This window comes from Corvus kubaryi, unplaced genomic scaffold (assembly GCF_017639235.1).
Source record: "Corvus kubaryi isolate FWS band 111438036 unplaced genomic scaffold, C.kubaryi_AGA036_p1.0 137, whole genome shotgun sequence".
NCBI lineage: Eukaryota > Metazoa > Chordata > Aves > Passeriformes > Corvidae > Corvus > Corvus kubaryi.
Genome location: NW_024580671.1, coordinates 829,559 through 844,357, shown reverse-complemented (window position 1 = coordinate 844,357; position 14,799 = coordinate 829,559). Strand labels below are relative to the sequence as shown.

The following is a 14,799-nucleotide window of genomic DNA, read 5'->3' as shown; positions in this document are numbered from 1 at the left end:
GACTGTGAGAACATCTTTGCTTGAGCTTCTAATCACCACCTGCAGATAACTTTTCCATTTCTCTGGCAACTTAATTATGCATTGTAATTGATTTGGAGCCTATGAAAAAGAGACATCATTGTGAAACGTGATATTACAGATTATATACTTATCTAATTTTTAAGTCCTACATTACATTATTGTCTTTGATGAGGGAGAAGAAAGCTCTTTGTGACTTAGGAAGTTATTCCCAAAGTCTTAATAAGTTATTTGATTTTTTTTTTGGTTAGCCAATACTGCAGTCTGAGGATATGAAATCACTTCCTCCCCCCCCTCCAAAAGAGATCAAACAATGCAAATTAGGACCTGTGGATACTCCAAACATTTGCAAATGAACACATATGAAAAAGGAAGGAGGACCACCTAACAGTCTTTTTAGATTGCTCTTTATCAGGGTGTTTCCATCTAAAGGGATGTAAGACTCTGAACCTCCTAGCCAGCATGGGTATATGAAAGCAGTGCTGCTTGACCTACCTGACCTCCTTCTATGACAAGGTGACCCATTTAGTGGATGAGGGGAAGACTGTGGATGTTGTCTACCTAGATTTTAGTAGTCTTTGACACTGTCTCCCACATCATCCTCAAGCAGAAATTAGCTGCTTATGACATGGATAGGTGTGGTCTTCCCTGGATGAAAAACTGGCTGGATGTCTCAGCCCTGAGAGTAGTGGTAAATGGAATTAAATACAATTGGTGACCAGTCACTAATGGTGTTCCCAAAGGCTCCCAAAGTATCAGGGCCAGTCCTGTACAATATCTTTTATTGGTAATATGGATATGGGGATCAAGGACACCTTCAGTAAGTTTGCAGATGGCACCAAGTTGGCAGGACTGTTAGTCTCATGCAAGGCTCTGCAGAGGGACCTGGTCAGACTGGATCAATGGGCCAAGGATAATTGTGCGAAGTTCAAGAGAGCAAAGTGCTGGGTCCTTTCCTTGGGTCACAACAACCCCATGCAGTGCTACAGGCTGGGGGAAGAGTGGCTGGGAAGCTGTCCAGAGGAAAAAGAAGCTGGAGATGCTGGTTGACAGCCAGCTGAACGTGAGCCAGCAGTGTGCCCAGATGGCCAAGAAGACCAATGGCATCCTGGCTGGTACGAAGAATAGTGTGGCCAGCAGGGCCAAGGAAGGGATTGTAACCCTGTACTTGACACTGGTGAGGCCACACCTTGAGCACTCTGCCCAGTTCTGGGCAGGTGATACTGTGTATACAGTATGTAGATAGGCAATTACCATAGCAGTTTATCCATCAGACACACATAGTGCAATTGCCCCTATTAGTCTGTGACCAACAGTGTCCCCTGACCTGGGATGGGCACGGTGAGATAGTCATTGTGGGGAAATTGCAGGATCATCTGTTTTCTTTAAACATGCAGTGTTTAAAGAAAAACATTGAGGTGCTGAAATGTGTCCAGAGAAGGACAACAGAACTAGTGAAGGGTCTGGAACACAAGTCTGATGTGGAATGGCTGAGGAAGCTGGGGTTTAGCCTGGGAAAAAGGAAGCCATGGGGAAATCTTACCACTCTCTACAATGACCTGACGGAAGGTTGTAGACAGGTGGGGTTGGTCTCTTCTTCCAGGTAACAAGTGACAAGATGAGAGGAAATGGCTTCAAGTTGTGCAGGGGAAGTTTAGATTGGGTACTAGGGAAAATTTCTTCACCTAAAGGGTTGTCAAACACTGGAACAGGTGGAGGGGTTGTCAGCCCCTGGGAGCTGACAGAAGGGGGTTTTACCCCTCGTGTGCCGACACAAAGAAGCCCAGAGGTCAATGCTGAAACCCCTCTGGAAGGCGGCACTCAGTGCCCAGCACACAATGAAAAAGGGTTAGAGGTCCTCACCCCAAAAGGGGCTGTATCTTCCTGTCGCTGTTATGCAGGCACGCAGGCCAAGGGAAAGAAGTAAAGAGAGGGGACTCTCCGTGTGTGTTCCACACAGGTTTACTCCTCTGAAAAGACAGGACGAAGAGGCCAATTGGTGGGAGGGTCCAGGGATCTTATACTGGGTATGGAGTAGCTGGGGAAAGGGATCCAGCCAATGGTATAGACACAAGCAGGTGGGATTGACGGGAAGGGAACCAATGGGAACAACACATAGGAGGGACTCAGGGAAGGATCCAATGGGGCGTCGAGGAACAAGGAACTTTCTAGAGCTAATACATATTAAAGAAGGAAAATGAATATACATAATTCATACATAAAACAGAGAGACAAAATACTAACCAATCAGGGGAAAACATGCAAAAGACAAAACAAGGGAATCATGGGTTCTCACCATGACTGAAGTTACATGCTAAACTTGGGTTGCTAACCACCACAGCTGGTTGCCTGGGTTTTTCTCAGGAGAAACAATGGTTGGAGCCACCTGCACTGCCACAAACAGGTTGTCCAGGAAAGTGGGTGAGTCACCATCTGTCAATGCATTTGAAAGACGTATAGATGTGATGCTTAAGGTTATGGTTTAGTGATGGACTTGGCAGTGCTTGGGTAATATTTAGACTTGATGATCTTAGAGGTATTTTCCAACCTAAATGATCCTATGATTGTCTGTGCTATTTTTTTCCTGGGAATGTTAGCTCTAATAAGTAGCATTTTAAATAATACCTTCCAGAGTCTGAGTGCCTTTAATATTGGGATCATAACAAACCTGTACATTTTGTTGCAAAACATTAGTAAGAAGCAGAATTACTGTGAATGGTGAATGTTTTCCATACATAGATCTCTCTACATATGTGTGCATCAAGATGGCATTCGATAAGACTCTTTATGGATAGGACCAAAATACATCTCAAACTTTGCCGTGCTGAATCTAGAAACAACAAGTTTGGGAGAGTTAACTTCCTCAGGAAAACAGGAATGAATTTGTAAGTAATTTAACACATGAGATTCAAAACCTTCAAAAGTCAGACTAGGTAAGATTGCCTTTTATGTATGTTTAAAAGGAGAAATAAATAGAAATTTGGTGTTCTTTCAAAGGTATCAGGTATTACTGTACAGTATATGTGACATAGAACACACCAAGAAAGATTTATCAAAGAAGTGACTGACAGCTTCATGCTACTATTGCACAGTTCATGATCAAACATGACAAAATGGTCCTTAGAAACATCAGACCATTTGCAGACCCACTGGAAAGGAAATGAGAAGTTTTAGATGTGATGGAGACACCTTTCAGATCTATTGGAATGATATGAAGAGCTCCAGAGGGACCCCTCCTTGACATATAAAGACACTGAGGTCTAGAGAATCACAATGCAGTCCACTTCAGGACCTGGAATAAATTTACTGTATAGCAAACAACAGTGCTGCAGGGCAAACAGTGCAAAAAATTAGTGGTCCCTCAATAATCTCCAATCACCATAAATAACATGGAAAATCTAACTGGCACTGAACTTTTGGTCTGTGCACACTACTTCTCTGGAGTGATTCAAAGGATGAATTCATCTGATCTGCTTGCAGTACTCTGAAAAGCCAAAGATGTTGATCAGGAAAGATCAAGGCTTTTGAAGATGGTAAATTTGGATGAAACCAAGAATGTGATAAAAGAACTGGAGGCCTGGCTGCAGAGCCTATTGCCTGTGCTTACATGCTATAAACAAATGTATATGTACACAGTAGTGCCTTGCTATGCTCATTATCTTGGAGCTACTCCTGTGGAATAAAAAAGTGGGCTTGCATTGAACGAAAAACAAGAGATGTGTGTTAGAGATGTGAAAATCAGCTGTGTTGTGTAGCTTGTCATAGCACCAGGAGCAGGCACCACTACCAGTTATGAGAGTAACTCTGCTGACAGAGTTGTGACTCATACAACCAGTGCGGCTCAGAAATTACTATCAGTGACCTGAGTAACACTGGTTTTAGGAGAGGGTCAGAATTGTTTGCCAATGAGCTTATGGGCAGCAGTAGTGGAGCATCTTTATTGTTACACCTCCTTGTGTTTCAGGAGAAATTTTCAGTTCAGCATGGCTGCAGGTGTGAAATATGAAATATCAATTTTTCCGTGTTTTACCTCTACAGAAGTGAAAATGTGACAAAGGAGAATGCAACCACATGAGGGAAAATGTCTCTGCCTCAGAGTTCACTGGGAATATCTTCAAAAGACTGGTCTCAGAAACACCAACAGGACACCAGCTGGTGCTGACTGCATGTGACAACCTCTCCAAGATGAGATAGAGCAGTCACACAACGTAAAAGTCCCTGACGGTTAAATATGCATTACCTAGTCCTTGTTGGCTTTCAGTCATGCTTCTTTCTTTCTTCACTGGGTTATTTTAGGTCTACAGGAACCTATGTTTTCCTCTAATCAGATTTCTGTAGCCAGGTGCTCTGGAAGTCCTTGGATTTCAAAAGATGGAAGAGTGGAGGAAACACAGTCAGGGAACCTCTGACAGACGGACTGTGTATTGACGCTGAAAAGACAATAGTCTCATGAACATCCAGGACACAGAACAGCTGTGACTAAGCAGCCAGAGAAAAGCAGAGGGAAAAAAATTCCTAGAATACTCCTTTTATCATTCTTTTATGCATCTAGAATTGTTGTTATGAATCCAAAGCTTAGATTCAGAAAAACAGAGCCTACTTTTTGCAGCATGTTGAGAACTATTAACTAGCAGTGAGAAAGGTCAGTAAAAAAAAACCTCAGTGGTTGAAGGGACACTGAGAATCACTGGGAAAGAGATCTACAGATATTCAGTTAAGTTCTACATGTCCTATTAAGTTTTGTTGCGTTGCTTGTAATGGAGCAATTTGCGGCAGAGAAGGAATCGCTACTTTGCCACCAGAGCCTCGACTTAGTGCAGTCTGTATCTGCCCAGTGGGGAGATGTGACTGGAAACAAGAGACCTGTGACCACTGACACCACAGATGTGCATTTGAGCAGTGACTCTGAGGCTGAAGTTAAGACATGAGCATGCACGCTACTTAGGAACACCACATAAACACATGAATGCGTGGATTCCTAGGGGTTAAAGGAATGATAAAGGCTTATTAAAGCTGTCTGGATTGGTAGGAGTTATAATGTTCAATGCAGGCAGCATGAATAAGTATTAATATTTTAAAGTTCTGTGTGGTTTTATGTTCACTTACTGTCATCTAAGTTAAACTCTGACTGAATGTTCTGGTGTTAGTACTTGTGTTGTCACTTTAAATCAAATTCTTCCTTCAAATTCAAAAGTTTATGAGACTTAGAGTATCCTTACTGGAGTTTGTCTTTCGTTTACAATATAGTGCAAATATAGTTCATGGGGCTACAAGACTGGATCCAGTAAAAGTGTATTTATGTAAGTGATTATGTATTTCTTCACTTAAACTTTGGTGACTGCATGATGCTTTTTTTGGAAAATAGAATAAATGGTGTAGTGTATTCAAATATTGTCTCCTAATTTTTACATGAGAATTCAGCTTTTGAACTCCTATCAACATGTTTGATGTTAAGATAGACTTCACATTCTTTACAAACAAGAGCTCCATTGATTCAGATTAAACAGTGGTGAGTGGTGTGTCCTGCATCTCATTGTGATCTTTGCAGAAATATGAATGAAATGGCATTTGAAAATTGTTGCAGAACCACAGCCATGCACTTTTGAATATTTCATTAATTAATTATGAATTAAAAAAAAATACGTTGCTGTGCTTCTCAGAGTGGAATTGTCCCCCAAGACATCTCAGGAGGATCATCTCAGTGAGCAGCCTAAGCTCACAGAGTAAACAGAAGTTGTTCCTGTCTCCTAGGATGATTTCGCCCAATTTTTTTTCTAGCCAGAACACTGTTGCTTTTTATTTCTTCTGTTGAGATTTTTCAATCATATACAAGAGCAATTTCTGGTAATCAGGAGGCTGCAGCAGCTGGCTACAGCAGATGCTTAAAAGTTGTCAAAAAATCAAGGCCCATTTTTGCAGAAGTGACATTACCTATCAGGACAGACACAAACTCTGGGGAATCAGCAGTGTTCCTGGAATTGTGGCACCTTGTGCACAGAAACACAGAACCAGGCAAAGCTTTTCTGATGGCACCAGAACCAGCAACAGCTTGCAGGTCTGTGGAACATGCTCTGGAGAAGGGATGCCAGCAACAACTAATGGCCTTCTGGAAATAAAAAGGGCAGCAAAAGCGAAGTAGGAATTTAGAAAACTACTTCAAGTCTTAAAAAATATTGGCTTCAATTTGAGAATCTGGCTAATCTATTTCCTTGAATTATTTCTTCTGCTATCACTTTGAGAAATGCAAGGAGAATGACTCAATCCTCTAGCATCTTACATGCGTCTTAGTCATTGTCAATCACAAAAAAGTTACAGTCTGCTTCTCATGTTGAATTGAAACACTTCCTGAGAGAATAGGCATATTTGATGCAATGCTGAGTCACTCTCAGCTGCTCACCATTATTAGGTATTCAGCACTGCTAAATTGATACAATTAATTTTCCTGAAGTCCCATAGAAGTCTCTTTATCCTCCTGACATCCCGATATTATTTCTATTCTTTTTTATTGTGGTAGTCAGTTTGTTGCTAAAACATTATTTCTTTTCTTTTTTATTATGGTAGTCAGTTTGTTGCTAAAACAAAGAAAACCCAGCTTTTGCTCTTGCTTTTATATTTGAATCCCACAGAGCAATTACTTTATTCTCATTTTTTTCCACTTATGTGTGAATCACTGCATCTTTCAGAATATGAACCTGTAGAACATGATGCTCTTAGGTGTAAAGTGAAAGGATAAAACCTCTTAGCCATCTCCTGAAAAGTCATAGAAAAAGAATCACTGGAGAGGCTGACCTACAGACCAGACAGTGTCCCTTAAACAAAAGTTTGGATATTTTCTGTGAATTGTTGAGGCAGATGTTACCATTAAAGATAGGACACACACAAGTATAGACCAGAATGCTTTCCATTAAACATTTTATTCTTCAGTGCACTTGACCAACATGAAGTGCTCAAAGGTTATTACACTTACTCCCCTGATTTGCACAAAACTACCTTTTGTTTTCTTTTTTAATGCCTGTTTCATATGATTCTTGGGCATGGGTGATTTAAAGCTATAAAAGAACAGTTTGAGAAAAGCCATGTTTAAAAATGGCTCCTAACCCATCCCTCTGGAGAAAAGCATGGTCATGGTAGGTATTCTCTCCAGTGAGAAGAACTGGATGAGGCATGCACCTTGATCCTGGAGTTCAAGATACTGTGATTCTGCCTGGTAAAAGCAGAAAGCAAGTTTCAGAAAGGAGTACTTGTGATGACTTGTTGGATCTCTCTTGGCTTATCTCGCCTGCCAGTCTGATGTACCAGGAGAGACTGGTTTCTTGGAAAGCAGATCCCAAAAGGTGGCTGGCCTCATCTTCTGAGTCAGCAGGCAGTGTGCTCCATATACGTGTGCAGTGTAAGGATCCCAGATGTTAAAGTCCACCAGAGAAGGTTTCTTGGGGGAGCAGGTTTTATGTTTTACACTCCATGAACAAACTTTTCAGACCTTTCACCTGTAAAGCACAGTACTGTATTTCAAGCTGAAGGCAAACAACTCCCCTTCTTCTCCCTCTGAAAAACAATTCCTGTTAAACCATGGAAAACTTGTTAAGTCCTTAACAAGGTAGACAATTTGCACTCTCTCCTACTGCATTTCAATGAATGAAACAACATTCCTGCACTTTGTGAACTGCTAATGGCAAAAAGAGGCTGTCCAGATTTTAAGCCCCCTAAAAGACAACAGCAATAAACTTTCCAAAAGAGAAAGGAACATTACCTCTACTACTGCAAAATTATTTCTTCTCCTGAAACGTCACTTTCCTTTGCTCTCTCAGCCCATTCACTCTCCTCAGCATGCTTCCTTGACCCCCCACTTCTGTGGCTTGAACCCTGCAAATTTCAAGGTCTAGGCTAAAATAAGGGTGGAGCTGTGTCACCATGACTGATGAAACAGAAACTGTATTTTTCTTATGGATGATGCAGAATTTGTTTTTAAGAGTCTTTGTCTGTGTAGAAGCTTGACTCAACACAGGCAGTGAGCATCAGTGATTCCAAGAACAAGGGTAATGTGTATTGCAAAAAGGATCCCAGAAAGGATAGTGGTTTTATTCTATGTAGATTGTCAGGATCTGTTCACACCACCAGAGAAGTAAATTGCATGACAGCACCAATCTTTTCAAGTAGAGCTTTTCCTTAACACCTTTTGTGTGGCTAATGCTGTGCCAAGAACTCATGTTTGTGTGGGACTTTCCCCATGTCATATCATAGATTGCAGGGCCTTGGATATCTTCTCTTAATTCACTTTGGAAGATAAACAGGAGTGAATATCAATATAAGTAATCTGAATTGAAAAGAGCCTCAGCCTCATCACTTTCCCTAGTGTAAGTAGACAGTTATTGCTGTGATTTCCTGTTTATTAGAAAAAATACTAAAATGTTGGCAGTTTTGGAAATTTTTTATAACAAGCTTTGAACAGCAGAGGCATTTAAATATTTTTAATGAGAGTCCTGCCTTGAGCATATAAAATTAACTGAATTACACTTAATTAGGTCATCAGAACTTTCTAATCTTTTTACACTTTAGAGACATATTTAAAACACAGTAAATGTGAGTCTGAAGTTTTTTTAGGAAAATTGTTAAGGTCTGCAAACTTTTAGACATATCTGTACTGCACAAAACTTGATCTTGATCTCTTGATTTTCTTGTTCTCAGCTCTCTGATTTTCCCACTAAGGAAGGCTGTTGCTTTTGTAGAAGACTAAACTGTTTGTGATATGGATGCACACTCAGTAGTTACCAAAGGAAGAATGTCAGTAACTGTGGACTGTTTGCTTCAGGCAGGTGGATTTTTACAACTGAAACTCTCCTACAGCACTATGATTTGTCTATATGAGGTAGTACATGTCCTCATAAAAATTACATAAGGCCCCCAAAAGTGCCCATTGTGATTCCAAGTTTCATGTAAATTGGATCCTCAGTTGATATAAATGTGCACACTTTCATTCTATGGCAAAAGGCTGTTAATATGTGTTGAGTTTTAAAAAATTAATTAAAATAATTGAAATTCACACTTCTGGTTTCTAGAGCTTCATTTTATTATATTAAATAACATTTGGCAGTTCAATTATGCCAGTGTTGAATCCCAAGCATCACTTTTGTGTCATTGCGTGGAAGGCAAATTTCCCCATTTTTTTGCTGGAAGTTTTCCATATGTGAGGTATTAACTTGAATAATTAGAGACATCCTGAGAAAACCTCAATAAATTTTCCTCCTTTTGGTAGTTATACTTTGGGGAATGACACTGTTGGTGCTTTGCTGTCAAAGCTTTGCATTAAGAACAGAGAATAAAAATCAATTTCTACAACAAATTGATGGACTGCTGAAGGACTTTGTTCCATATCTGTGCTGACACCTTGAGGGTATCCAAAGCCATGTGCTCTATATTTGGAAACCTAGAGAACTAACTCGTGTTCATGTTCTGTCCATTTATTGAAAAAAGAGAAACAAAATCATGTCAGAAGCAGGGAAAACTAGATGGAGGCTCAAATTGCCTTGTGTGCCCAGGTGCTGATTTTTAACCATACCAGGACAGGCTTGGAAAGCTAGTTGTGCTCTTCTAAAAACAGGCAATGGAGGGAGAAGGGCCACTGATTATATTCCTCATCTGGTGCAGAAAGTCTGGGTTCAGTTTCTTGCTCTGCCATGACCCCAAAAAGCTTCAGTGATCCTAGAATGATTTTTTTCTTGAAAATTAAGAGGTGTGCAAACTATGTGCAAATGCAAATGTCTTATCTTGATCTTGTTCTAACATAAATTCATTGTAAAACTATATTCTGATATGCACTTTAGAAACTTTTTTTTTATATGTAAGCACTGTAGATAGGCAAAATGAAATTGCTTTGTGGATTGAGCCTTTCTAGTACCTAGACAAGAATATAGGGTCCTATATGCCTTTATCATTTTGTGGACTCTTGTGTGAAGGATGGGAAGAATTGCAGTCTCTCCACTTAATGTGGAACAGGAATTGTTCTCCATCTAATGCCTCAAAAGGGGCAGAGGAGAAATGACAGCAGCAGGATGAAACCACGGCACCAGACTTGGCTGCCTGCAGGGAGGGAAATGAGTTACAACAATTCTATATGGGACTAGTGCTTCCCCTCTCCTAATTGGATATTGCAGGTTCTCCTGGGCTGGTAAGGTGCCTGTTTCCTGCATTGAAGGTCCACGCAATTTAGATACAATTTGGTCCTCCAGTTTCCTTTGAAAAGGACATTCATATATGAATATCTAGATAGAATGAGCTTTTTTTGTATGTATATGAATTGCATTTATATGCAATGCATACTGCGTATACATACCAATATGTATTTATACCTCTGTGCGCTGTAACTGCAAAAGATTGTGATTTGCTTTTTGCTATATATGGACATGTTGGTCTGCAATGAGCTACATCTGAAATCTCATTCTGATCATCATTTACAGGTATCCACAGTTTGTCTTGCTTATGAGAGCAAATTTCGTAGGCATTTTACCTCAGGAACCTGGTGGTATCAAAGTCTCATATGGACTCTGCAGAGTGTCCTGGAGCACTGCACCCGGGGCTAGCCAGTCCAGCTGGGGCATGCGAGGTGGTGTAGAAATTTTATTCATTGAAATTGTATTCAGTGATGATCTTTTAAGTGACCATGAAGATTGTCCTTTTCTTCTCCATGGTGCCACCAAGATGACATTGCTGCTCTGTGCAGGGGTTGGACAAGCTTATGTTGGAGTGAGCTGCTTATAGGCTGTAACAAGAGGAACGAGACCAAGGACCCATGCCACCCTCTCCATCTCTTTGAAAGTGCAACTATACTCCTGGTTTACAATGCTGTTACAGCCCTGGTCCTTCTTCGGGTCATGCATCCACCAGCCCTGGACTGCAGTGCATTTTTTGCTTTTGCTTTTGCTAAAAAGAATATAATGATCAGAATGAAAGCAATACATCAAAACCCAGTGAAAATTAAATATTGTTCTCCTTTATCACATTCAGAAATTTCAGTAAAACACAGTCTTTACGACATTTTTGTATACCATCAGCTGGAGCCATCATGAGAACAACATGTCTTTTGCTTTTTTGTCAGACCTGCAAGCTGTTGCAGAAGTTATATTCATTTTTGGCCCTTAGGGAGCTTTAACATATCTGTGTTGGAGAAGAAGACGCTGTGACACAGTTTCAGTTCGTTTGCCCACCGACATGTTTTCAGGAACTAAATGAAAAGTAAAAAGACCATCTAGTGTTGGAGCTGTTTCTTCTGCTTTATGTGTGTCAGGAATTGTCTGCAGTGCCCTTGCAGACTCAATAGAACTCCATCTAGTGTGCCATTCCTCAGCAATCAACATTCATTTCTAAAACATCTGCTTGGATTTGGCTTTAATCCCTCTCTGCTGCATCTGTATTTATCAATATTTCAGAAATTTGTGTCACCTAGTCTCATACTCTAGCCTGTCTGCACAATTGATGTGATAATCTGAAACTTTTAGGAAAAATCAGCAATGAACTAAAATAACATAGATATATTTAGATCTGACAAATACACTGTGACTAATTGTGCATGTTGGCATAGTCATGTCGTTTTATACCCTAGATTTCCTAGCACCCATTTAGAAGAAAACCCACATTGTAATGAAAGAAACCTTCCTAAGAAGAATAGCCAAAAATATTAAATTGCAGGAGCATATATTTTTAAATCTATGTTTGCAACATTGCAATAGAGATGGGTAGACTAAAGTAGAGCTGATGTAAGTCTATGAACTTTTCCCTCTCTGGCACATGAAGATTTCTCCGTCCCCTCCCCTCACTAAGTACTTTTAAAATTTTCCTGAAGTGCAGCTTGTGTTTTATGTTAGGGCATGGTGGTCCATTCAAATGTTGTGCTGGCAGAGCAGATATGCTTTTGCCTCTAGAGCATATATCTGGTTATTCACTTCTTCCCTCTTCTCCTTTAATTTCATGCAAGGAAATTTCCTGAGGAATTTAAGAGTCATCTAATACCCCATTCACTCAGTATGAAATGATATCTATGAATGCTTCTCCAGTGAAGGTCTAAAGTCATGAACTATTGTCTTCTTTTCTGCAGATGAACTTGAATGTCACAGAAAGAGCAACAGGCATTATCCCAGAATATGAACAGATTCTCTTAACCAGTTCTGTGGGATTCTTCTCCTTTTTATTTCTCATACTCTTCCAAAGATCAGCTGAAGTTGTTATGATTAAAAGATTAATGTTTCAGACCTCTGCAAAATACGGAAGACTGAACATTAGGTAGTACAGTCCTTAAAAAAGATAAAGGTATTTGTTAGATAGGCTTTAAAGGCTAAAATAAATTTTCCATACACATAGCAATATTAAAATACCTTAATAAAATAAGACATTTGGAGGATTTACACAAGTTAGAGATATAATTGGGATGTGACAGGCAGCTTCAAGATATCTCACTTTACATTATCTCAGCATTTGTGTTGATAGTCACCTGTTTGTGCTATCACAATAAACCTAACTTCTATGTTGGTTTGTGATAACAAGGCGATGAATAAGAACTAAGAAACAATAATGAGAAAAAATAGTTAGAACTGAGCCTGTCTATTTTTGCTTTTTGTTGTTATTGGGTTTGATTTCTTTTCTAGGAAGTTTTCTTTAATGTGTTTGCTTTTCTGAAAGTTTCACCCACTATAAATGTTGCTTTTAAAAATGCCCCCTTAAAAGTTTCTTAGGTTTCTCATTCACATGGAGAAGATCAGGATGGGGAAGGGCAGACATCTCAGTGAAGCACAGTCCGGCCCTCCTGCGATGCCATCCTGATGTACTTCCCCAGCTTGGAAAACCTGCCCCTGTGACCGATCCTTTCCTTTCCATTAATCAAATGTAGTCATCTGAAATCATGTTGGGTCATCCCTGGACTTGTGGGGAAAATTAATTTCCAAGTAATTTTCTCTGCTCCATCAACAATGCACAGTAACCTTTTATAAAAATGGGAAGTAATTAGGATTTCAAATTAATGGATTTCCTACCTCAAGGTGGACTTCTGCTTCTAGCTTTTGATAGAAGTGCTTTATTATGAAGCCTTCTGGCTGTTCAATGCATTTAGAGCCTCAGATTGCATGCTGGCAGAGACTTATGAATTTTATTAATGATTGAATAACTAATAAGAAAATGCTGTAGAGCTTGCAGATTTTTAAATAATTCACACTTACCTTAGAAGACTTCTGCCCTCTTTTTCTGATTGCAGACAGAGTATATTTCAGCTGAGACATTTTCCTACTGATTTGATTTCTACACAATATCTTTTTCTGCTGCTCTGGAAATCAGTTACTTGGGTGATACAATAGACCTCCTTCAAACTGTGTAGAGCACAGCACAACCTGTTTCATTTCAAGCCAAGATGGCCCAACTGATGTAAATCATAGGGTCACTCAGTTTATTGCTATTTATAAAATTAGTCACCTGCGGCATCACCCTGGATGAAGTGGTTGAAACAATGTTGGAACTGTGCTAGGAGCACTTGAAATATAGAGAACGTGGTGTTTCCCTTAGGCGCTTGGAAGTTGCACATTTCTTACCTTGAGTGTGGGGAGTCCCTTTCCATTAATTCCGAACCAAATATGAAAAGTCAATAAAATACTTTTTAAAAAGGAGATTTTTTTTCCCCTAGCAAAATTTTATATCTTTCCATTCTTTTCAGATATTGAAAATGACAAAATTGCAGTTAGAAACTTGGAAGAAGAGTATCAAAATTTTGCAGACCCAAATGACTTGACAAAAGGCAATTCTACTTTTCCTTTTGTGGTCCAAAATCTGTCTAGCATATCAGGTTATACAAACCTCAAAAAACAGATCCACTGAAAATGATGGGATTAATCTAGTATATGATTTCTGTTTACTCAGAGTAATCATGACTTATATTCCTGTGTTGTATTGCAAGCAAAAGACGATTATGATTTTCTCCTACCTAATTTTCTGTAGATAATATGAAAGAGAGAAAGATGTTGCAGTTTCCTATTACTCATAATGACAATTGCCTTAACAGTTTTGTTTTTCTCCAGAGGCTACACACAGTGCTATCACAACGTAATCTCCTGTAGCATTAGTAGTAACAACTCAATGTAAAGCTCAAATAATTCTCACTCAGTGATGTAAAATTTACATTCACATCTGTGAAAACAGAATTTGTCCAATCTCATGTAGTACTGAAGTTCTTTTCTCTTAGTAGCTGTTTGATCTTATAAGGCATATGTTTGTGCCACTAACAGATGCCATTTTACTGGATATGAATCAGTTAAGCAGTGCCATGCTAAAGCTGTTAGCATTAAGAAGGCCTGTCAGCTGATTTAGTTCAAAGCAATGCAGCTTAAATGTCAAGTATATATATACAAATACATACATACAAATATATATATATACATCTGCAATTTAGAAAGGGAATTGTTTAGAAACAGCTTACTGTACCTTGTACAACACAGACCTGAAATGTGAACCGATGATGCAGACATCACCAAACTAGTTTCAATGGACTTATATAATGCATGAGTGACTCTCCGTGTCAGAACATAAAAGTCTGGCAAAAAAAGCATTGATTTCTGGACAAAAAGCTTGATTTTCATTTTACTTAGTGTTGCGATTCTCTGTGAACAGGCAATACTACCTGTCAAGAAAAAAGGAGGTTCTGCTGAACAAAGTTGTTTTATTACTAATTTTGGTTGATTGACTAACCTAAAAAATCATGGATCCAATAATGGAATGAAAACAGTCAGTGAGTTCATGGAAGACTGAAAT

At 39.3% G+C, this 14,799-nt stretch overlaps 1 long non-coding RNA gene across 3 annotated transcripts in view; it reads left to right on the top strand.

Moving 5' to 3' along the window:
* Positions 1 to 9,058, top strand: part of LOC121659493 — an 87,771-nt gene extending 78,713 nt beyond the window's left edge. For 2 of the 3 annotated variants that reach the window (XR_006014355.1, XR_006014354.1), the window contains exons 3-4: positions 2,758 to 2,903; positions 4,057 to 9,058. This is a non-coding gene — a long non-coding RNA (uncharacterized LOC121659493). The remainder of the gene's footprint in view (positions 1 to 2,757; positions 2,904 to 4,056) is intronic. The other variant, XR_006014356.1, reaches the window with a different exon arrangement.
* Positions 9,059 to 14,799: the final 5,741 nt, after the last annotated feature.